The 21897-nt window shown below is 47.9% G+C and overlaps 31 non-coding genes across 31 annotated transcripts; all 31 read right to left on the bottom strand.

The window, feature by feature from the left end:
• Positions 1-291: 291 nt before the first annotated feature.
• Positions 292-364, bottom strand: Trnar-ucg. The gene has a single exon. It is a non-coding gene; the product is annotated as a tRNA-Arg (tRNA).
• Positions 365-861: 497 nt separating this feature from the next.
• On the bottom strand, positions 862-933 carry Trnat-agu. The gene has a single exon. It is a non-coding gene; the product is annotated as a tRNA-Thr (tRNA).
• Positions 934-1271: 338 nt separating this feature from the next.
• Positions 1272-1344, bottom strand: Trnak-cuu. Its single transcript has one exon. It is a non-coding gene; the product is annotated as a tRNA-Lys (tRNA).
• A 452-nt stretch (positions 1345-1796) lies between these two features.
• Trnar-ucg lies at positions 1797-1869 on the bottom strand. The gene has a single exon. It is a non-coding gene; the product is annotated as a tRNA-Arg (tRNA).
• A 497-nt stretch (positions 1870-2366) lies between these two features.
• Trnat-agu lies at positions 2367-2438 on the bottom strand. Its single transcript has one exon. It is a non-coding gene; the product is annotated as a tRNA-Thr (tRNA).
• Positions 2439-2776: 338 nt separating this feature from the next.
• On the bottom strand, positions 2777-2849 carry Trnak-cuu. Its single transcript has one exon. It is a non-coding gene; the product is annotated as a tRNA-Lys (tRNA).
• A 452-nt stretch (positions 2850-3301) lies between these two features.
• On the bottom strand, positions 3302-3374 carry Trnar-ucg. The gene has a single exon. It is a non-coding gene; the product is annotated as a tRNA-Arg (tRNA).
• A 496-nt stretch (positions 3375-3870) lies between these two features.
• On the bottom strand, positions 3871-3942 carry Trnat-agu. Its single transcript has one exon. It is a non-coding gene; the product is annotated as a tRNA-Thr (tRNA).
• Positions 3943-4280: 338 nt separating this feature from the next.
• Trnak-cuu lies at positions 4281-4353 on the bottom strand. Its single transcript has one exon. It is a non-coding gene; the product is annotated as a tRNA-Lys (tRNA).
• Positions 4354-4805: 452 nt separating this feature from the next.
• Trnar-ucg lies at positions 4806-4878 on the bottom strand. The gene has a single exon. It is a non-coding gene; the product is annotated as a tRNA-Arg (tRNA).
• A 494-nt stretch (positions 4879-5372) lies between these two features.
• On the bottom strand, positions 5373-5444 carry Trnat-agu. Its single transcript has one exon. It is a non-coding gene; the product is annotated as a tRNA-Thr (tRNA).
• Positions 5445-5782: 338 nt separating this feature from the next.
• Trnak-cuu lies at positions 5783-5855 on the bottom strand. The gene has a single exon. It is a non-coding gene; the product is annotated as a tRNA-Lys (tRNA).
• A 452-nt stretch (positions 5856-6307) lies between these two features.
• On the bottom strand, positions 6308-6380 carry Trnar-ucg. Its single transcript has one exon. It is a non-coding gene; the product is annotated as a tRNA-Arg (tRNA).
• Positions 6381-6876: 496 nt separating this feature from the next.
• On the bottom strand, positions 6877-6948 carry Trnat-agu. Its single transcript has one exon. It is a non-coding gene; the product is annotated as a tRNA-Thr (tRNA).
• A 338-nt stretch (positions 6949-7286) lies between these two features.
• Trnak-cuu lies at positions 7287-7359 on the bottom strand. Its single transcript has one exon. It is a non-coding gene; the product is annotated as a tRNA-Lys (tRNA).
• A 452-nt stretch (positions 7360-7811) lies between these two features.
• Positions 7812-7884, bottom strand: Trnar-ucg. Its single transcript has one exon. It is a non-coding gene; the product is annotated as a tRNA-Arg (tRNA).
• A 496-nt stretch (positions 7885-8380) lies between these two features.
• Positions 8381-8452, bottom strand: Trnat-agu. Its single transcript has one exon. It is a non-coding gene; the product is annotated as a tRNA-Thr (tRNA).
• A 338-nt stretch (positions 8453-8790) lies between these two features.
• Positions 8791-8863, bottom strand: Trnak-cuu. The gene has a single exon. It is a non-coding gene; the product is annotated as a tRNA-Lys (tRNA).
• Positions 8864-9315: 452 nt separating this feature from the next.
• Positions 9316-9388, bottom strand: Trnar-ucg. Its single transcript has one exon. It is a non-coding gene; the product is annotated as a tRNA-Arg (tRNA).
• Positions 9389-9884: 496 nt separating this feature from the next.
• Positions 9885-9956, bottom strand: Trnat-agu. The gene has a single exon. It is a non-coding gene; the product is annotated as a tRNA-Thr (tRNA).
• Positions 9957-10294: 338 nt separating this feature from the next.
• Trnak-cuu lies at positions 10295-10367 on the bottom strand. Its single transcript has one exon. It is a non-coding gene; the product is annotated as a tRNA-Lys (tRNA).
• A 452-nt stretch (positions 10368-10819) lies between these two features.
• Positions 10820-10892, bottom strand: Trnar-ucg. Its single transcript has one exon. It is a non-coding gene; the product is annotated as a tRNA-Arg (tRNA).
• A 506-nt stretch (positions 10893-11398) lies between these two features.
• Trnat-agu lies at positions 11399-11470 on the bottom strand. Its single transcript has one exon. It is a non-coding gene; the product is annotated as a tRNA-Thr (tRNA).
• Positions 11471-11808: 338 nt separating this feature from the next.
• Trnak-cuu lies at positions 11809-11881 on the bottom strand. Its single transcript has one exon. It is a non-coding gene; the product is annotated as a tRNA-Lys (tRNA).
• Positions 11882-18571: 6690 nt separating this feature from the next.
• Trnat-agu lies at positions 18572-18643 on the bottom strand. The gene has a single exon. It is a non-coding gene; the product is annotated as a tRNA-Thr (tRNA).
• Positions 18644-18981: 338 nt separating this feature from the next.
• On the bottom strand, positions 18982-19054 carry Trnak-cuu. The gene has a single exon. It is a non-coding gene; the product is annotated as a tRNA-Lys (tRNA).
• A 452-nt stretch (positions 19055-19506) lies between these two features.
• On the bottom strand, positions 19507-19579 carry Trnar-ucg. Its single transcript has one exon. It is a non-coding gene; the product is annotated as a tRNA-Arg (tRNA).
• Positions 19580-20076: 497 nt separating this feature from the next.
• Trnat-agu lies at positions 20077-20148 on the bottom strand. The gene has a single exon. It is a non-coding gene; the product is annotated as a tRNA-Thr (tRNA).
• A 338-nt stretch (positions 20149-20486) lies between these two features.
• Positions 20487-20559, bottom strand: Trnak-cuu. The gene has a single exon. It is a non-coding gene; the product is annotated as a tRNA-Lys (tRNA).
• Positions 20560-21011: 452 nt separating this feature from the next.
• Trnar-ucg lies at positions 21012-21084 on the bottom strand. The gene has a single exon. It is a non-coding gene; the product is annotated as a tRNA-Arg (tRNA).
• A 496-nt stretch (positions 21085-21580) lies between these two features.
• Trnat-agu lies at positions 21581-21652 on the bottom strand. Its single transcript has one exon. It is a non-coding gene; the product is annotated as a tRNA-Thr (tRNA).
• Positions 21653-21897: the final 245 nt, after the last annotated feature.

The raw sequence follows: 21897 nt of genomic DNA, 5'->3' as shown, positions 1-21897 counted from the left end.
CATGAAAACCTGCAGCGCTAGTGGTGTCAAAATTAACACACATATTTGATTTGACTCAGAAGCCGAACGGGTTACTTTCCGACGCTGTCTTAGATGCGCAAATGCCAGCCAAAACTCGCGGTGACGGCACTCAGCCGACCATTTCGCTAGATAACACCGTTCTGGCTGTGTGTGTATCAAGCTCAAGTGCATCTCCAAGCAGGAAATGGACAACAGCAACATTCAGACGATTTCGTACTGCTCAATAGCTACACTAAAACGGTGTGTTTCTTTTGCAGAATTGGAAAAACACGACCGTGACAGGATTCGAACCTGCAATCTTCGGATCCGAAGTCCGACGCCTTATCCATTAGGCCACACGGTCACTGGCCGCCAAGTATTCCTTACATTCGTGTCATCTCGAAACGCTCATACCGCTGAGGAATTGTGTTTTCGTTCTACACAGCCGCTGCCTCTTGCTGCTTCCCACCCATTCGTTACATTCAAGCCTTTACGAGACCGACCAAGTAGAGATTGGGAATCAAGACCACACACTTTGTGCATTCGAAATCGAAGGCAGGGCGTCCCTCGCCGCATTTGCTACGATGGCGATTTGCTACTTCTGCAGAAGCGGCGGCGGCGACGACGACGACGACGCTCGCGAGAGGCTCTGTGATATTTGAAAAACACATCTAAAAAATATAATTCAGACTGCCGCCTCCCACCCTACGCTGTACCGCTTTGGAAAATGCTTTATCTGCGACATTCGCCTCAATCACATCTGAGAGTAATTCTAAATAAAACACCTGTTGCTAATTGTTCGTCGTTCCAGATACTGCTTGCTATACGGCCACGACGCGCAACTGATTTCGAAAATTCGTTTGCTTCCTGTGAGGATCGAACTCACGACCCCTGGTTTACTAGACCAGTGCTCTGCCACTGAGCTAAAGAGGCGCGGCCTAGCGGTAGTTTTGCGTACTTTGTGCTTACGCTCGTCTGGATCATCAGGCTTAAGCTGACAACACTTCATATTACCGACTAATATTTGCAGCTATGGCGCACCATTACTGCTTGGCTACACATCTCACACGTAACCGATGTGCTCTCCAACCAACACCACTTACATTTCAGAACATGTCTTTGACACATGTCTACGAAATCACCTTCACCTTCAGATACACTTTCCTTGCGTCTGATGGTGACGTAGGCAAAGTTTTAAGTTGCTATTTCCATTACGTCACATTGATCAGAGAAACGGTAATTTACATCTGCAACGGAACAAAATTACGTTCCGCCCAGCGTGGGGCTCGAACCCACGACCCTGAGATTAAGAGTCTCATGCTCTACCGACTGAGCTAGCCGGGCTGCGTCGGTGACTACGTGTCGGGTCGCACGACACACAGTTCTCGTTTCGGTGGGGTGGTCCCATACAGAATCTCTCCATGCTGCCTAATGTTTTCCTAGCGTCACACACGTCACGTACTTCACTTTTATTTCATAATCATTTCTGAGAGGTACAGGAATTGCATGAAAACCTGCAGCGCTAGTGGTGTCAAAATTAACACACATATTTGATTTGACTCAGAAGCCGAACGGGTTACTTTCCGACGCTGTCTTAGATGCGCAAATGCCAGCCAAAACTCGCGGTGACGGCACTCAGCCGACCATTTCGCTAGATAACACCGTTCTGGCTGTGTGTGTATCAAGCTCAAGTGCATCTCCAAGCAGGAAATGGACAACAGCAACATTCAGACGATTTCGTACTGCTCAATAGCTACACTAAAACGGTGTGTTTCTTTTGCAGAATTGGAAAAACACGACCGTGACAGGATTCGAACCTGCAATCTTCGGATCCGAAGTCCGACGCCTTATCCATTAGGCCACACGGTCACTGGCCGCCAAGTATTCCTTACATTCGTGTCATCTCGAAACGCTCATACCGCTGAGGAATTGTGTTTTCGTTCTACACAGCCGCTGCCTCTTGCTGCTTCCCACCCATTCGTTACATTCAAGCCTTTACGAGACCGACCAAGTAGAGATTGGGAATCAAGACCACACACTTTGTGCATTCGAAATCGAAGGCAGGGCGTCCCTCGCCGCATTTGCTACGATGGCGATTTGCTACTTCTGCAGAAGCGGCGGCGGCGACGACGACGACGACGCTCGCGAGAGGCTCTGTGATATTTGAAAAACACATCTAAAAAATATAATTCAGACTGCCGCCTCCCACCCTACGCTGTACCGCTTTGGAAAATGCTTTATCTGCGACATTCGCCTCAATCACATCTGAGAGTAATTCTAAATAAGACACCCGTTGCTAATTGTTCGTCGTTCCAGATACTGCTTGCTATACGGCCACGACGCGCAACTGATTTCGAAAATTCGTTTGCTTCCTGTGAGGATCGAACTCACGACCCCTGGTTTACTAGACCAGTGCTCTGCCACTGAGCTAAAGAGGCGCGGCCTAGCGGTAGTTTTGCGTACTTTGTGCTTACGCTCGTCTGGATCATCAGGCTTAAGCTGACAACACTTCATATTACCGACTAATATTTGCAGCTATGGCGCACCATTACTGCTTGGCTACACATCTCACACGTAACCGATGTGCTCTCCAACCAACACCACTTACATTTCAGAACATGTCTTTGACACATGTCTACGAAATCACCTTCACCTTCAGATACACTTTCCTTGCGACTGATGTACACGTAGGCAAAGTTTTAAGTTGCTATTTCCATTACGTCACATTGATCAGAGAAACGGTAATTTACATCTGCAGCGGAACAAAATTACGTTCCGCCCAGCGTGGGGCTCGAACCCACGACCCTGAGATTAAGAGTCTCATGCTCTACCGACTGAGCTAGCCGGGCTGCGTCGGTGACTACGTGTCGGGTCGCACGACACACAGTTCTCGTTTCGGTGGGGTGGTCCCATACAGAATCTCTCCATGCTGCCTAATGTTTTCCTAGCGTCACACACGTCACGTACTTCACTTTTATTTCATAATCATTTCTGAGAGGTACAGGAATTGCATGAAAACCTGCAGCGCTAGTGGTGTCAAAATTAACACACATATTTGATTTGACTCAGAAGCCGAACGGGTTACTTTCCGACGCTGTCTTAGATGCGCAAATGCCAGCCAAAACTCGCGGTGACGGCACTCAGCCGACCATTTCGCTAGATAACACCGTTCTGGCTGTGTGTGTATCAAGCTCAAGTGCATCTCCAAGCAGGAAATGGACAACAGCAACATTCAGACGATTTCGTACTGCTCAATAGCTACACTAAAACGGTGTGTTTCTTTTGCAGAATTGGAAAAACACGACCGTGACAGGATTCGAACCTGCAATCTTCGGATCCGAAGTCCGACGCCTTATCCATTAGGCCACACGGTCACTGGCCGCCAAGTATTCCTTACATTCGTGTCATCTCGAAACGCTCATACCGCTGAGGAATTGTGTTTTCGTTCTACACAGCCGCTGCCTCTTGCTGCTTCCCACCCATTCGTTACATTCAAGCCTTTACGAGACCGACCAAGTAGAGATTGGGAATCAAGACCACACACTTTGTGCATTCGAAATCGAAGGCAGGGCGTCCCTCGCCGCATTTGCTACGATGGCGATTTGCTACTTCTGCAGAAGCGGCGGCGTCGACGACGACGACGACGCTCGCGAGAGGCTCTGTGATATTTGAAAAACACATGTAAAAAATATAAATCAGACTCCGCCTCCCACCCTACGCTGTACCGTTTTGGAAAATGCTTTATCTGCGACATTCGCCTCAATCACATCTGAGAGTAATTCTAAATAAAACACCTGTTGCTAATTGTTCGTCGTTCCAGATACTGCTTGCTATACGGCCACGACGCGCAACTGATTTCGAAAATTCGTTTGCTTCCTGTGAGGATCGAACTCACGACCCCTGGTTTACTAGACCAGTGCTCTGCCACTGAGCTAAAGAGGCGCGGCCTAGCGGTAGTTTTGCGTACTTTGTGCTTACGCTCGTCTGGATCATCAGGCTTAAGCTGACAACACTTCATATTACCGACTAATATTTGCAGCTATGGCGCACCATTACTGCTTGGCTACACATCTCACACGTAACCGATGTGCTCTCCAACCAACACCACTTACATTTCAGAACATGTCTTTGACACATGTCTACGAAATCACCTTCACCTTCAGATACACTTTCCTTGCGTCTGATGGTGACGTAGGCAAAGTTTTAAGTTGCTATTTCCATTACGTCACATTGATCAGAGAAACGGTAATTTACATCTGCAACGGAACAAAATTACGTTCCGCCCAGCGTGGGGCTCGAACCCACGACCCTGAGATTAAGAGTCTCATGCTCTACCGACTGAGCTAGCCGGGCTGCGTCGGTGACTACGTGTCGGGTCGCACGACACACAGTTCTCGTTTCGGTGGGGTGGTCCCATACAGAATCTCTCCATGCTGCCTAATGTTTTCCTAGCGTCACACACGTCACGTACTTCACTTTTATTTCATAATCATTTCTGAGAGGTACAGGAATTGCATGAAAACCTGCAGCGCTAGTGGTGTCAAAATTAACACACATATTTGATTTGACTCAGAAGCCGAACGGGTTACTTTCCGACGCTGTCTTAGATGCGCAAATGCCAGCCAAAACTCGCGGTGACGGCACTCAGCCGACCATTTCGCTAGATAACACCGTTCTGGCTGTGTGTGTATCAAGCTCAAGTGCATCTCCAAGCAGGAAATGGACAACAGCAACATTCAGACGATTTCGTACTGCTCAATAGCTACACTAAAACGGTGTGTTTCTTTTGCAGAATTGGAAAAACACGACCGTGACAGGATTCGAACCTGCAATCTTCGGATCCGAAGTCCGACGCCTTATCCATTAGGCCACACGGTCACTGGCCGCCAAGTATTCCTTACATTCGTGTCATCTCGAAACGCTCATACCGCTGAGGAATTGTGTTTTCGTTCTACACAGCCGCTGCCTCTTGCTGCTTCCCACCCATTCGTTACATTCAAGCCTTTACGAGACCGACCAAGTAGAGATTGGGAATCAAGACCACACACTTTGTGCATTCGAAATCGAAGGCAGGGCGTCCCTCGCCGCATTTGCTACGATGGCGATTTGCTACTTCTGCAGAAGCGGCGGCGGCGACGACGACGACGCTCGCGAGAGGCTCTGTGATATTTGAAAAACACATCTAAAAAATATAATTCAGACTGCCGCCTCCCACCCTACGCTGTACCGCTTTGGAAAATGCTTTATCTGCGACATTCGCCTCAATCACATCTGAGAGTAATTCTAAATAAGACACCCGTTGCTAATTGTTCGTCGTTCCAGATACTGCTTGCTATACGGCCACGACGCGCAACTGATTTCGAAAATTCGTTTGCTTCCTGTGAGGATCGAACTCACGACCCCTGGTTTACTAGACCAGTGCTCTGCCACTGAGCTAAAGAGGCGCGGCCTAGCGGTAGTTTTGCGTACTTTGTGCTTACGCTCGTCTGGATCATCAGGCTTAAGCTGACAACACTTCATATTACCGACTAATATTTGCAGCTATGGCGCACCATTACTGCTTGGCTACACATCTCACACGTAACCGATGTGCTCTCCAACCAACACCACTTACATTTCAGAACATGTCTTTGACACATGTCTACGAAATCACCTTCACCTTCAGATACACTTTCCTTGCGACTGATGTACACGTAGGCAAAGTTTTAAGTTGCTATTTCCATTACGTCACATTGATCAGAGAAACGGTAATTTACATCTGCAGCGGAACAAAATTACGTTCCGCCCAGCGTGGGGCTCGAACCCACGACCCTGAGATTAAGAGTCTCATGCTCTACCGACTGAGCTAGCCGGGCTGCGTCGGTGACTACGTGTCGGGTCGCACGACACACAGTTCTCGTTTCGGTGGGGTGGTCCCATACAGAATCTCTCCATGCTGCCTAATGTTTTCCTAGCGTCACACACGTCACGTACTTCACTTTTATTTCATAATCATTTCTGAGAGGTACAGGAATTGCATGAAAACCTGCAGCGCTAGTGGTGTCAAAATTAACACACATATTTGATTTGACTCAGAAGCCGAACGGGTTACTTTCCGACGCTGTCTTAGATGCGCAAATGCCAGCCAAAACTCGCGGTGACGGCACTCAGCCGACCATTTCGCTAGATAACACCGTTCTGGCTGTGTGTGTATCAAGCTCAAGTGCATCTCCAAGCAGGAAATGGACAACAGCAACATTCAGACGATTTCGTACTGCTCAATAGCTACACTAAAACGGTGTGTTTCTTTTGCAGAATTGGAAAAACACGACCGTGACAGGATTCGAACCTGCAATCTTCGGATCCGAAGTCCGACGCCTTATCCATTAGGCCACACGGTCACTGGCCGCCAAGTATTCCTTACATTCGTGTCATCTCGAAACGCTCATACCGCTGAGGAATTGTGTTTTCGTTCTACACAGCCGCTGCCTCTTGCTGCTTCCCACCCATTCGTTACATTCAAGCCTTTACGAGACCGACCAAGTAGAGATTGGGAATCAAGACCACACACTTTGTGCATTCGAAATCGAAGGCAGGGCGTCCCTCGCCGCATTTGCTACGATGGCGATTTGCTACTTCTGCAGAAGCGGCGGCGTCGACGACGACGACGACGCTCGCGAGAGGCTCTGTGATATTTGAAAAACACATGTAAAAAATATAAATCAGACTCCGCCTCCCACCCTACGCTGTACCGTTTTGGAAAATGCTTTATCTGCGACATTCGCCTCAATCACATCTGAGAGTAATTCTAAATAAAACACCTGTTGCTAATTGTTCGTCGTTCCAGATACTGCTTGCTATACGGCCACGACGCGCAACTGATTTCGAAAATTCGTTTGCTTCCTGTGAGGATCGAACTCACGACCCCTGGTTTACTAGACCAGTGCTCTGCCACTGAGCTAAAGAGGCGCGGCCTAGCGGTAGTTTTGCGTACTTTGTGCTTACGCTCGTCTGGATCATCAGGCTTAAGCTGACAACACTTCATATTACCGACTAATATTTGCAGCTATGGCGCACCATTACTGCTTGGCTACACATCTCACACGTAACCGATGTGCTCTCCAACCAACACCACTTACATTTCAGAACATGTCTTTGACACATGTCTACGAAATCACCTTCACCTTCAGATACACTTTCCTTGCGTCTGATGGTGACGTAGGCAAAGTTTTAAGTTGCTATTTCCATTACGTCACATTGATCAGAGAAACGGTAATTTACATCTGCAACGGAACAAAATTACGTTCCGCCCAGCGTGGGGCTCGAACCCACGACCCTGAGATTAAGAGTCTCATGCTCTACCGACTGAGCTAGCCGGGCTGCGTCGGTGACTACGTGTCGGGTCGCACGACACACAGTTCTCGTTTCGGTGGGGTGGTCCCATACAGAATCTCTCCATGCTGCCTAATGTTTTCCTAGCGTCACACACGTCACGTACTTCACTTTTATTTCATAATCATTTCTGAGAGGTACAGGAATTGCATGAAAACCTGCAGCGCTAGTGGTGTCAAAATTAACACACATATTTGATTTGACTCAGAAGCCGAACGGGTTACTTTCCGACGCTGTCTTAGATGCGCAAATGCCAGCCAAAACTCGCGGTGACGGCACTCAGCCGACCATTTCGCTAGATAACACCGTTCTGGCTGTGTGTGTATCAAGCTCAAGTGCATCTCCAAGCAGGAAATGGACAACAGCAACATTCAGACGATTTCGTACTGCTCAATAGCTACACTAAAACGGTGTGTTTCTTTTGCAGAATTGGAAAAACACGACCGTGACAGGATTCGAACCTGCAATCTTCGGATCCGAAGTCCGACGCCTTATCCATTAGGCCACACGGTCACTGGCCGCCAAGTATTCCTTACATTCGTGTCATCTCGAAACGCTCATACCGCTGAGGAATTGTGTTTTCGTTCTACACAGCCGCTGCCTCTTGCTGCTTCCCACCCATTCGTTACATTCAAGCCTTTACGAGACCGACCAAGTAGAGATTGGGAATCAAGACCACACACTTTGTGCATTCGAAATCGAAGGCAGGGCGTCCCTCGCCGCATTTGCTACGATGGCGATTTGCTACTTCTGCAGAAGCGGCGGCGTCGACGACGACGACGACGCTCGCGAGAGGCTCTGTGATATTTGAAAAACACATGTAAAAAATATAAATCAGACTCCGCCTCCCACCCTACGCTGTACCGTTTTGGAAAATGCTTTATCTGCGACATTCGCCTCAATCACATCTGAGAGTAATTCTAAATAAAACACCTGTTGCTAATTGTTCGTCGTTCCAGATACTGCTTGCTATACGGCCACGACGCGCAACTGATTTCGAAAATTCGTTTGCTTCCTGTGAGGATCGAACTCACGACCCCTGGTTTACTAGACCAGTGCTCTGCCACTGAGCTAAAGAGGCGCGGCCTAGCGGTAGTTTTGCGTACTTTGTGCTTACGCTCGTCTGGATCATCAGGCTTAAGCTGACAACACTTCATATTACCGACTAATATTTGCAGCTATGGCGCACCATTACTGCTTGGCTACACATCTCACACGTAACCGATGTGCTCTCCAACCAACACCACTTACATTTCAGAACATGTCTTTGACACATGTCTACGAAATCACCTTCACCTTCAGATACACTTTCCTTGCGTCTGATGGTGACGTAGGCAAAGTTTTAAGTTGCTATTTCCATTACGTCACATTGATCAGAGAAACGGTAATTTACATCTGCAACGGAACAAAATTACGTTCCGCCCAGCGTGGGGCTCGAACCCACGACCCTGAGATTAAGAGTCTCATGCTCTACCGACTGAGCTAGCCGGGCTGCGTCGGTGACTACGTGTCGGGTCGCACGACACACAGTTCTCGTTTCGGTGGGGTGGTCCCATACAGAATCTCTCCATGCTGCCTAATGTTTTCCTAGCGTCACACACGTCACGTACTTCACTTTTATTTCATAATCATTTCTGAGAGGTACAGGAATTGCATGAAAACCTGCAGCGCTAGTGGTGTCAAAATTAACACACATATTTGATTTGACTCAGAAGCCGAACGGGTTACTTTCCGACGCTGTCTTAGATGCGCAAATGCCAGCCAAAACTCGCGGTGACGGCACTCAGCCGACCATTTCGCTAGATAACACCGTTCTGGCTGTGTGTGTATCAAGCTCAAGTGCATCTCCAAGCAGGAAATGGACAACAGCAACATTCAGACGATTTCGTACTGCTCAATAGCTACACTAAAACGGTGTGTTTCTTTTGCAGAATTGGAAAAACACGACCGTGACAGGATTCGAACCTGCAATCTTCGGATCCGAAGTCCGACGCCTTATCCATTAGGCCACACGGTCACTGGCCGCCAAGTATTCCTTACATTCGTGTCATCTCGAAACGCTCATACCGCTGAGGAATTGTGTTTTCGTTCTACACAGCCGCTGCCTCTTGCTGCTTCCCACCCATTCGTTACATTCAAGCCTTTACGAGACCGACCAAGTAGAGATTGGGAATCAAGACCACACACTTTGTGCATTCGAAATCGAAGGCAGGGCGTCCCTCGCCGCATTTGCTACGATGGCGATTTGCTACTTCTGCAGAAGCGGCGGCGTCGACGACGACGACGACGCTCGCGAGAGGCTCTGTGATATTTGAAAAACACATGTAAAAAATATAAATCAGACTCCGCCTCCCACCCTACGCTGTACCGTTTTGGAAAATGCTTTATCTGCGACATTCGCCTCAATCACATCTGAGAGTAATTCTAAATAAAACACCTGTTGCTAATTGTTCGTCGTTCCAGATACTGCTTGCTATACGGCCACGACGCGCAACTGATTTCGAAAATTCGTTTGCTTCCTGTGAGGATCGAACTCACGACCCCTGGTTTACTAGACCAGTGCTCTGCCACTGAGCTAAAGAGGCGCGGCCTAGCGGTAGTTTTGCGTACTTTGTGCTTACGCTCGTCTGGATCATCAGGCTTAAGCTGACAACACTTCATATTACCGACTAATATTTGCAGCTATGGCGCACCATTACTGCTTGGCTACACATCTCACACGTAACCGATGTGCTCTCCAACCAACACCACTTACATTTCAGAACATGTCTTTGACACATGTCTACGAAATCACCTTCACCTTCAGATACACTTTCCTTGCGTCTGATGGTGACGTAGGCAAAGTTTTAAGTTGCTATTTCCATTACGTCACATTGATCAGAGAAACGGTAATTTACATCTGCAACGGAACAAAATTACGTTCCGCCCAGCGTGGGGCTCGAACCCACGACCCTGAGATTAAGAGTCTCATGCTCTACCGACTGAGCTAGCCGGGCTGCGTCGGTGACTACGTGTCGGGTCGCACGACACACAGTTCTCGTTTCGGTGGGGTGGTCCCATACAGAATCTCTCCATGCTGCCTAATGTTTTCCTAGCGTCACACACGTCACGTACTTCACTTTTATTTCATAATCATTTCTGAGAGGTACAGGAATTGCATGAAAACCTGCAGCGCTAGTGGTGTCAAAATTAACACACATATTTGATTTGACTCAGAAGCCGAACGGGTTACTTTCCGACGCTGTCTTAGATGCGCAAATGCCAGCCAAAACTCGCGGTGACGGCACTCAGCCGACCATTTCGCTAGATAACACCGTTCTGGCTGTGTGTGTATCAAGCTCAAGTGCATCTCCAAGCAGGAAATGGACAACAGCAACATTCAGACGATTTCGTACTGCTCAATAGCTACACTAAAACGGTGTGTTTCTTTTGCAGAATTGGAAAAACACGACCGTGACAGGATTCGAACCTGCAATCTTCGGATCCGAAGTCCGACGCCTTATCCATTAGGCCACACGGTCACTGGCCGCCAAGTATTCCTTACATTCGTGTCATCTCGAAACGCTCATACCGCTGAGGAATTGTGTTTTCGTTCTACACAGCCGCTGCCTCTTGCTGCTTCCCACCCATTCGTTACATTCAAGCCTTTACGAGACCGACCAAGTAGAGATTGGGAATCAAGACCACACACTTTGTGCATTCGAAATCGAAGGCAGGGCGTCCCTCGCCGCATTTGCTACGATGGCGATTTGCTACTTCTGCAGAAGCGGCGGCGGCGACGACGACGACGACGACGACGACGCTCGCGAGAGGCTCTGTGATATTTGAAAAACACATCTAAAAAATATAATTCAGACTGCCGCCTCCCACCCTACGCTGTACCGCTTTGGAAAATGCTTTATCTGCGACATTCGCCTCAATCACATCTGAGAGTAATTCTAAATAAAACACCTGTTGCTAATTGTTCGTCGTTCCAGATACTGCTTGCTATACGGCCACGACGCGCAACTGATTTCGAAAATTCGTTTGCCTCCTGTGAGGATCGAACTCACGACCCCTGGTTTACTAGACCAGTGCTCTGCCACTGAGCTAAAGAGGCGCGGCCTAGCGGTAGTTTTGCGTACTTCGTGCTTACGCTCGTCTGGATCATCAGGCTTAAGCTGACAACACTTCATATTACTGACTAATATTTGCAGCTATGGCGCACCATTACTGCTTGGCTACACATCTCACACGTAACCGATGTGCTCTCCAACCAACACCACTTACATTTCAGAACATGTCTTTGACACATGTCTACGAAATCACCTTCACCTTCAGATACACTTTCCTTGCGACTGATGTACACGTAGGCAAAGTTTTAAGTTGCTATTTCCATTACGTCACATTGATCAGAGAAACGGTAATTTACATCTGCAGCGGAACAAAATTACGTTCCGCCCAGCGTGGGGCTCGAACCCACGACCCTGAGATTAAGAGTCTCATGCTCTACCGACTGAGCTAGCCGGGCTGCGTCGGTGACTACGTGTCGGGTCGCACGACACACAGTTCTCGTTTCGGTGGGGTGGTCCCATACAGAATCTCTCCATGCTGCCTAATGTTTTCCTAGCGTCACACACGTCACGTACTTCACTTTTATTTCATAATCATTTCTGAGAGGTACAGGAATTGCATGAAAACCTGCAGCGCTAGTGGTGTCAAAATTAACACACATATTTGATTTGACTCAGAAGCCGAACGGGTTACTTTCCGACGCTGTCTTAGATGCGCAAATGCCAGCCAAAACTCGCGGTGACGGCACTCAGCCGACCATTTCGCTAGATAACACCGTTCTGGCTGTGTGTGTATCAAGCTCAAGTGCATCTCCAAGCAGGAAATGGACAACAGCAACATTCAGACGATTTCGTACTGCTCAATAGCTACACTAAAACGGTGTGTTTCTTTTGCAGAATTGGAAAAACACGACCGTGACAGGATTCGAACCTGCAATCTTCGGATCCGAAGTCCGACGCCTTATCCATTTTTTTTTTTTTTTTTTTTTTTTTTTTTTTTTTTTTTTTTTTTTTTTGCTCAGCTTGTAATAGCTAGTTGATAATCATGGGAGTCTTAGCCTTCGTAGGATAATGATATTTCTTCGAATTATCGTAAAATTGCTTGCTCTTACAGGCATTACTCGTTTAATGTGCTATATAGGTCACATCGTCGCACCAATATTCAACCGTTTCATAGACGTCTCGTTTTTAACACAAACGTAGAAACTAAATCCATGAGCCTATCGCTGATACTTCCTCGGCGAGAAATGCTTATTACAGAAAATTTAGACTAAACGAAGGTTCCACCGAGATTCGAACTCGGATCGCTGGATTCAGAGTCCAGAGTGCTAACCGTTACACCATTTTTTTTTTTTTTTTTTTTTTTTTTTTTTTTTTTCGAAGTCCGACGCCTTATCCATTTTTTTTTTTTTTTTTTTTTTTTTTTTTTTAATCTTCGGATCCGAAGTCCGACGCCTTATCCATTTTTTTTTTGTTTTTTTTTCGTAGTTTTTGTGTTTACTTTACATATTCTCGTGAGGATATGTCTGAGAATCCGAATTCAGGACGCGGTGCCTGTCGCTGCTGAAGTACTCTGATTGTTTAATCTGAAGGGCCGGTCGTTGACGAGGAACGGTACCAATGAAGAGTGAGGAGGTGTTATCCAACACCTTTCTTTTCAAAAATAATGGCGATCATGTTTCCAAAATTTTTTTTGTCTGCGGAGAACCGTGTCATTTGCCACTGCGCTGTTCGCATGTAAGTTTCAAAACTTACGAGATCGTCGTCGCCATTGTGGCAAATAACATATGTCACATAGTGTCCCAGTAGCCACATCACAGTGTTGTTCTTGGTCGCAGGATAATATGTGGTGTCTGGCCAGAGGAGGAAATCGGTGGAGTGACTGGCCGCACTGCTGCGAGTTAAGAGACCCAAACGTTGTTGCACCCATTTCCAGTTAAGTAGATGGCCACCGCATGTAAATCTGTGGCGTAAGGTGTCGACCAGGCCACAACGCGCACATCGATCACTGTCTTGTAAGCCTATGCGGTGCAACCGTTCATTTGTGGGGATAACACTATTAACAACCTGATACCACGTGGATGCCACAACGGAAGTATGGATGGATAAACTGATGTTGTGCCAGACTATATTCCATTGGACACTTGGGTGTTTGATTTCCATGGGGTGGTGTATCATAGTTCGATGCCATCTGTCGAGCAGAACCTTTGTCGATAAATCCGACCTGTGAACAACGGCGCCCCCGATGTAACTTACTTCGAGATAGTAGTACCGGACATGTTTTAGTTGAAAATTGATGTGTCCTACAGCAGAGGGTGGACGGAGATCTAGAGGACGTAAAATGTGGAAGAGCCAATGTGTTACACTGAGCGGTTCCTTCCTCAACAACATGGTAATACGTTTGATGTACAAGGCCGTACACTTTCTGTCGATGTCTGGTAAATTGAGTCCTCCAGCCTTCCGTGGCATGGTCAATGTGGTATATTTCGATTTAAAAATGTTCCCTTGCCAGAGAAAATAGTTGGAGAGTTTCATAAGTCGCTTCGCCTGTAACCTTGGAATCGGAAAAATTTGGGCCATGTAGTAGGCTTTACTGAAAATGTAAGTGTCGAGGAGACGAATTCGTTGAAGCAGGTTGATAGACCGCCAGTTGTTTTCGCGAATAGCGCCGTGCATGGAATCGGCGATCCGCCGCCAATTTTTGGCACACATTTTCAGTGGGCATCGATCGACAATCATACCTAAGGTTGTGTGGGTTTCCGCAGTTTGTGCCCACGGGACGGTTACGTTTGCCAATCCACGGATTTTGACGAATCTGCATTTATCGGTGTTGATTCGTGCTCCAGAGACACGGCAGTAGTTATCAATTTCGGACTTAAGGATCGGTATTTCTTCTTCGGCCCGTATTAAAACCCCGACATCATCGGCGTAAGCGCGAACCACAAAAGAAGGACCGGTCGTGGTCAGGCCGGTCAGTTTATCGGCGACGGAGCGTAGGAATGGTTCGAGCGCCAGCACGAACAAGAGCATGGAGAGGGGGCTCCCCTGCGGGACCCCTCTTTGAATCTCGATAGGCTGCGTGAGCTGTCCATTGACGCTAACCTTTGTTGTAATACCAGTTATCAGGTGTCGTATGATGGCAATAACGCTTTCATTGAATCCACAATGCTGCAGGAAACGCATGAGATAATCATGACTCACTCGATCGAATGCTTTAGAAAAGTCAACAAATAAGAGTGCACAGTTCACGTTAGTCACCGATGCTATCGAAATAATGTCTCTATATTCCGAGATGGGTGTCATAATGGACCGACCAGGGAAACAAGATTGATGATTTTGGACCACCTTTTTCACCACCGCCGTTAGTCTGCTATTTAGTGCTCTGGCAAAAGTTTTATAATCGAAATTGAGTAGAGTTATCGGACGATAATGATCAAGATCTTTCCGGTGTTTGCGTTTGGGAACCAAGACAATTCTGCCTTCCTTGAGGTCTGCCGGCAAGGGAGTCCCGCGCATCACCTCGTTGAGGACTGTTGTAAAGGCTAGTCCAATGAGAGGCCAGAAGCGCACATAGAATTCTTTCGGCAGCCCATCAGGGCCGGGGGATTTTCGTGACGGGGAACTAGTGATCAGGTCCAGGACGTCATCCGCATCAAAATCTTGCAATATCGCGCAGTTATCGGCGTGCGTGACTTCTGAAGGTGGAGTACAGAAAGCCACAGGGTCAACAGTCCCACGGGTAGCACATTGCGAGTACAGTTGAGTAAAATATTCGGCAACGGCGCGAAGGATATCCCTCTGATGAGTGAGGAGGACCCCATCAGCGGTCTCAAGTTCCTCAATAAACGTTCTCTGGCGGTTCGCACGGTGCTTGATAAGGTGGTACAGGGACGTGACTTCGTCTTCCTGAAGCGACTTAGTTTGAGCTTTGGTCTGCAGCCCCGCAAGTTGTGTACGCTTTATGGCTAGTAGTTTGGCCTTGATTTTCTTGATCCCTTCCAAGTTCGTATTCGTTACGGTTACTTGCGTATACAACTCCCGCAATACCGTCTGGTAAAAATCGATGGTTCGTTTGGTATCCTGGGCCCGTTGCCAGCCATAATTTTTCAGAGTTTGTCTCATCCTCCGTTTGACCACCTCATTCCACCAGGCGATAGTGGTAGCGTACTTACAACGTCGCTTGAGACAGTCCGTCCACGTCGCATGAATAACATCTTGTATGTAATTATCCGTCAGGAGAGAAACATTGAGGCTCCATTGATTCCGGAATCGGTGAGTCCGTTGTCTGTCTAAACTGATCGTTACGGAAAGGGCACAATGGTCTGAAAAGCTAGCTGGAATGACATCCGTGTCGAGAACACGATGGCAGATATTCTCCGTGACGTACAACCGATCAAGGCGGCTGCATGCCGTCGAAGTAAAGTACGTAAATTTAACCTTAGTGGGGTTCTTGAGTTCCCATGCATCCTGCATTCGCAGATGACGTACCAGATCATGCAATTCCCGACAGTAATTGAAGTTCGGAGACTGATCTTTTCGATTGAGGACACAATTGAAGTCGCCACTAAGGATGAATTGTGATGGGTTCCGTCGCAACAAATAGATGATGTCGTCTTTGAAAAATTTGGCTCTATCGGATTTGCGAGTTGAACCAGACGGTGCGTAGATGTTCACTATGGTGACGTCAAAAATTTGACAGGCAATACCCCTACCACACTCGAGTATTTCAATGCTTCGAACAGGGATGCCCTCGCGTAATAAAATGGCTGTGCCTGTGCTCGTGTCTTTCGTTACATTTGCTATCGTATGAAAACCAGGGACGGGGAGACTTAACATAGACACTTCCTGTAGCAGTACAACATCGGCTTCAGAGTCGTAGATAAACTGTCGCAACAACGCTGTTTTCAAAGCTGACGTGATCCTGTTAATATTAAGAGACAGAAATTTATATGCCTGGGTCGTGCCCATCGAAGGAGGAAGAAAGCTTCATTGCATTAGCGGCCCAGTCCATCGCACTGTCAGACGGCGAATTTACAGTGCCAGGTTCGCGTCCAGATTCCGCGGCTCCTTTGGTCGGAGTCTTTCTTCGGGCCGCGGAGACATTTGGTTTGGGTTTAGTTTTCCGTCGTCCACCAGTCGGGAGTTCCATGGCAGAAGGTGGGGTGGGCGGATCATGACTGAAATCGGTAGTCGGAGTGCTGGCTTCCTCCACTGTAGCTAACTCGTGCGAAATCGCGGCGGCGGAAAGCAAGGTGTGTTTGTTTGTATCCACACGGTCTGTTGGTAAACAGTCTTCCGGCCTCTGAGGTTGGTTGTGTTCAGCGACGGGCGGGTTGGTGTTTACAACGGTCTCCGGACCAACGTCCTCGTCGGGTGGCTGTAGAGCCGACATCGGACGGTCGTCCACTTGTTGTGCATCCAAGTCGTGTAGTGGCGGGCCGGCCGGCGGCGTCACAACAGTCAGCTGTAAACACTGGTCGACACCGTTGTTGACCGACGCCGCCGGGGAAGCAGCGGCGTCGGAGCCCTCACCTATGCTGTCCACGGCAAGGGTTTCCTGCGAGGGAGGGTTCGCGTCCGTGACAGATATCTGGTCGTTGGCCGACAACTCTTCATCAGTTCCACTATCGTCACAGGTACGGCGTCGTTTGTTACCGACCGATAACGTGGTGCTGACAGCAAGTGGAAGCTTCTCGCTCTTTTGTGCTAAAGGCGGGAAGGACTCGTTGCTAAGATCGGGTTCAACGGCCTCTGACGTACTGGGTTGCAAAGTTGTCTCCCCCAACTTCTGATGTTGGGTCATAATATCAGCTAGTGTCAACCTCTGGCGTTTTTGTAGGGAGTTTTTAAGCACGAAAACACGCCGAGGACAATCACTGCGTAAATGACCACTCTCGTTACAAATATAACAAGTTTCGACTTGCCCACTATAAACGACATGTGCTTTATAGCCACAGACCACGATATTCGAGGGAATATTAACTTTAATGCTCATATCAACAGAACGAACCCCACTGTAGCATTGCAATTTGTGTTGGCTAGACCATTTTTCCATTCTGATTTGCCGAATATCACCGTATTTTGCAAGAACATCCTTCAACAGGTAATTGTCAACTTCTGGTGGCAAATTGAAGACCCGAACCTGCTTATATTCTACATCAGCATTGGTGATTATCACGGTACTCACCGACTGGTCTCGATGATGGAATTCCGCCTTTCCTCCAGTTTTCTGCAAGATTTTCTCCAGTTGTAACGGAGTGAGAAACTTGACAAAGAAACAGTAATCCGCCATATCATAGTACGCTGTGTGAACCTGGTCGGACGTTATCCCAATTATATCCACAATCCAATCATGAATTTCCAGGGAGCTTGGTTGCACACGACGCGATGCCTTGTCAAACTCAAAACACAATGTATTCTTTCGGGGAACCGATTTAGCCATAACTGTAACGACAAGCGGCCGAAACCGCTAGTAAGATAAACAAGACGACGAGAAGAGACAAAATCTCAAAATACCACGAGAAAACGCACAATCACAGTCACAAGAAACGATCAAAACACGGCTTGCGGCGCTACGACGGCACGGAAGTTTAGGCACGTCCGATCGCTGTCGCGGCTCAAGCGCAACTAAATCCATTAGGCCACACGGTCACTGGCCGCCAAGTATTCCTTACATTCGTGTCATCTCGAAACGCTCATACCGCTGAGGAATTGTGTTTTCGTTCTACACAGCCGCTGCCTCTTGCTGCTTCCCACCCATTCGTTACATTCAAGCCTTTACGAGACCGACCAAGTAGAGATTGGGAATCAAGACCACACACTTTGTGCATTCGAAATCGAAGGCAGGGCGTCCCTCGCCGCATTTGCTACGATGGCGATTTGCTACTTCTGCAGAAGCGGCGGCGGCGACGACGACGACGACGCTCGCGAGAGGCTCTGTGATATTTGAAAAACACATCTAAAAAATATAATTCAGACTGCCGCCTCCCACCCTACGCTGTACCGCTTTGGAAAATGCTTTATCTGCGACATTCGCCTCAATCACATCTGAGAGTAATTCTAAATAAAACACCTGTTGCTAATTGTTCGTCGTTCCAGATACTGCTTGCTATACGGCCACGACGCGCAACTGATTTCGAAAATTCGTTTGCCTCCTGTGAGGATCGAACTCACGACCCCTGGTTTACTAGACCAGTGCTCTGCCACTGAGCTAAAGAGGCGCGGCCTAGCGGTAGTTTTGCGTACTTCGTGCTTACGCTCGTCTGGATCATCAGGCTTAAGCTGACAACACTTCATATTACTGACTAATATTTGCAGCTATGGCGCACCATTACTGCTTGGCTACACATCTCACACGTAACCGATGTGCTCTCCAACCAACACCACTTACATTTCAGAACATGTCTTTGACACATGTCTACGAAATCACCTTCACCTTCAGATACACTTTCCTTGCGACTGATGTACACGTAGGCAAAGTTTTAAGTTGCTATTTCCATTACGTCACATTGATCAGAGAAACGGTAATTTACATCTGCAGCGGAACAAAATTACGTTCCGCCCAGCGTGGGGCTCGAACCCACGACCCTGAGATTAAGAGTCTCATGCTCTACCGACTGAGCTAGCCGGGCTGCGTCGGTGACTACGTGTCGGGTCGCACGACACACAGTTCTCGTTTCGGTGGGGTGGTCCCATACAGAATCTCTCCATGCTGCCTAATGTTTTCCTAGCGTCACACACGTCACGTACTTCACTTTTATTTCATAATCATTTCTGAGAGGTACAGGAATTGCATGAAAACCTGCAGCGCTAGTGGTGTCAAAATTAACACACATATTTGATTTGACTCAGAAGCCGAACGGGTTACTTTCCGACGCTGTCTTAGATGCGCAAATGCCAGCCAAAACTCGCGGTGACGGCACTCAGCCGACCATTTCGCTAGATAACACCGTTCTGGCTGTGTGTGTATCAAGCTCAAGTGCATCTCCAAGCAGGAAATGGACAACAGCAACATTCAGACGATTTCGTACTGCTCAATAGCTACACTAAAACGGTGTGTTTCTTTTGCAGAATTGGAAAAACACGACCGTGATAGGATTCGAACCTGCAATCTTCGGATCCGAAGTCCGACGCCTTATCCATTAGGCCACACGGTCACTGGCCGCCAAGTATTCCTTACATTCGTGTCATCTCGAAACGCTCATACCGCTGAGGAATTGTGTTTTCGTTCTACACAGCCGCTGCCTCTTGCTGCTTCCCACCCATTCGTTACATTCAAGCCTTTACGAGACCGACCAAGTAGAGATTGGGAATCAAGACCACACACTTTGTGCATTCGAAATCGAAGGCAGGGCGTCCCTCGCCGCATTTGCTACGATGGCGATTTGCTACTTCTGCAGAAGCGGCGGCGGCGACGACGACGACGACGCTCGCGAGAGGCTCTGTGATATTTGAAAAACACATCTAAAAAATATAATTCAGACTGCCGCCTCCCACCCTACGCTGTACCGCTTTGGAAAATGCTTTATCTGCGACATTCGCCTCAATCACATCTGAGAGTAATTCTAAATAAAACACCTGTTGCTAATTGTTCGTCGTTCCAGATACTGCTTGCTATACGGCCACGACGCGCAACTGATTTCGAAAATTCGTTTGCCTCCTGTGAGGATCGAACTCACGACCCCTGGTTTACTAGACCAGTGCTCTGCCACTGAGCTAAAGAGGCGCGGCCTAGCGGTAGTTTTGCGTACTTCGTGCTTACGCTCGTCTGGATCATCAGGCTTAAGCTGACAACACTTCATATTACTGACTAATATTTGCAGCTATGGCGCACCATTACTGCTTGGCTACACATCTCACACGTAACCGATGTGCTCTCCAACCAACACCACTTACATTTCAGAACATGTCTTTGACACATGTCTACGAAATCACCTTCACCTTCAGATACACTTTCCTTGCGACTGATGTACACGTAGGCAAAGTTTTAAGTTGCTATTTCCATTACGTCACATTGATCAGAGAAACGGTAATTTACATCTGCAGCGGAACAAAATTACGTTCCGCCCAGCGTGGGGCTCGAACCCACGACCCTGAGATTAAGAGTCTCATGCTCTACCGACTGAGCTAGCCGGGCTGCGTCGGTGACTACGTGTCGGGTCGCACGACACACAGTTCTCGTTTCGGTGGGGTGGTCCCATACAGAATCTCTCCATGCTGCCTAATGTTTTCCTAGCGTCACACACGTCACGTACTTCACTTTTATTTCATAATCATTTCTGAGAGGTACAGGAATTGCATGAAAACCTGCAGCGCTAGTGGTGTCAAAATTAACACACATATTTGATTTGACTCAGAAGCCGAACGGGTTACTTTCCGACGCTGTCTTAGATGCGCAAATGCCAGCCAAAACTCGCGGTGACGGCACTCAGCCGACCATTTCGCTAGATAACACCGTTCTGGCTGTGTGTGTATCAAGCTCAAGTGCATCTCCAAGCAGGAAATGGACAACAGCAACATTCAGACGATTTCGTACTGCTCAATAGCTACACTAAAACGGTGTGTTTCTTTTGCAGAATTGGAAAAACACGACCGTGATAGGATTCGAACCTGCAATCTTCGGATCCGAAGTCCGACGCCTTATCCATTAGGCCACACGGTCACTGGCCGCCAAGTATTCCTTACATTCGTGTCATCTCGAAACGCTCATACCGCTGAGGAATTGTGTTTTCGTTCTACACAGCCGCTGCCTCTTGCTGCTTCCCACCCATTCGTTACATTCAAGCCTTTACGAGACCGACCAAGTAGAGATTGGGAATCAAGACCACACACTTTGTGCATTCGAAATCGAAGGCAGGGCGTCCCTCGCCGCATTTGCTACGATGGCGATTTGCTACTTCTGCAGAAGCGGCGGCGTCGACGACGACGACGACGCTCGCGAGAGGCTCTGTGATATTTGAAAAACACATGTAAAAAATATAAATCAGACTCCGCCTCCCACCCTACGCTGTACCGTTTTGGAAAATGCTTTATCTGCGACATTCGCCTCAATCACATCTGAGAGTAATTCTAAATAAAACACCTGTTGCTAATTGTTCGTCGTTCCAGATACTGCTTGCTATACGGCCACGACGCGCAACTGATTTCGAAAATTCGTTTGCCTCCTGTGAGGATCGAACTCACGACCCCTGGTTTACTAGACCAGTGCTCTGCCACTGAGCTAAAGAGGCGCGGCCTAGCGGTAGTTTTGCGTACTTCGTGCTTACGCTCGTCTGGATCATCAGGCTTAAGCTGACAACACTTCATATTACTGACTAATATTTGCAGCTATGGCGCACCATTACTGCTTGGCTACACATCTCACACGTAACCGATGTGCTCTCCAACCAACACCACTTACATTTCAGAACATGTCTTTGACACATGTCTACGAAATCACCTTCACCTTCAGATACACTTTCCTTGCGACTGATGT

Source organism: Schistocerca piceifrons, unplaced genomic scaffold, assembly GCF_021461385.2.
Source record: "Schistocerca piceifrons isolate TAMUIC-IGC-003096 unplaced genomic scaffold, iqSchPice1.1 HiC_scaffold_1702, whole genome shotgun sequence".
Classification (NCBI taxonomy): Eukaryota; Metazoa; Arthropoda; class Insecta; order Orthoptera; family Acrididae; genus Schistocerca; species Schistocerca piceifrons.
Note: the sequence above shows the minus strand (reverse complement) of the source record. Positions and strands in the feature narration are given on the sequence as shown.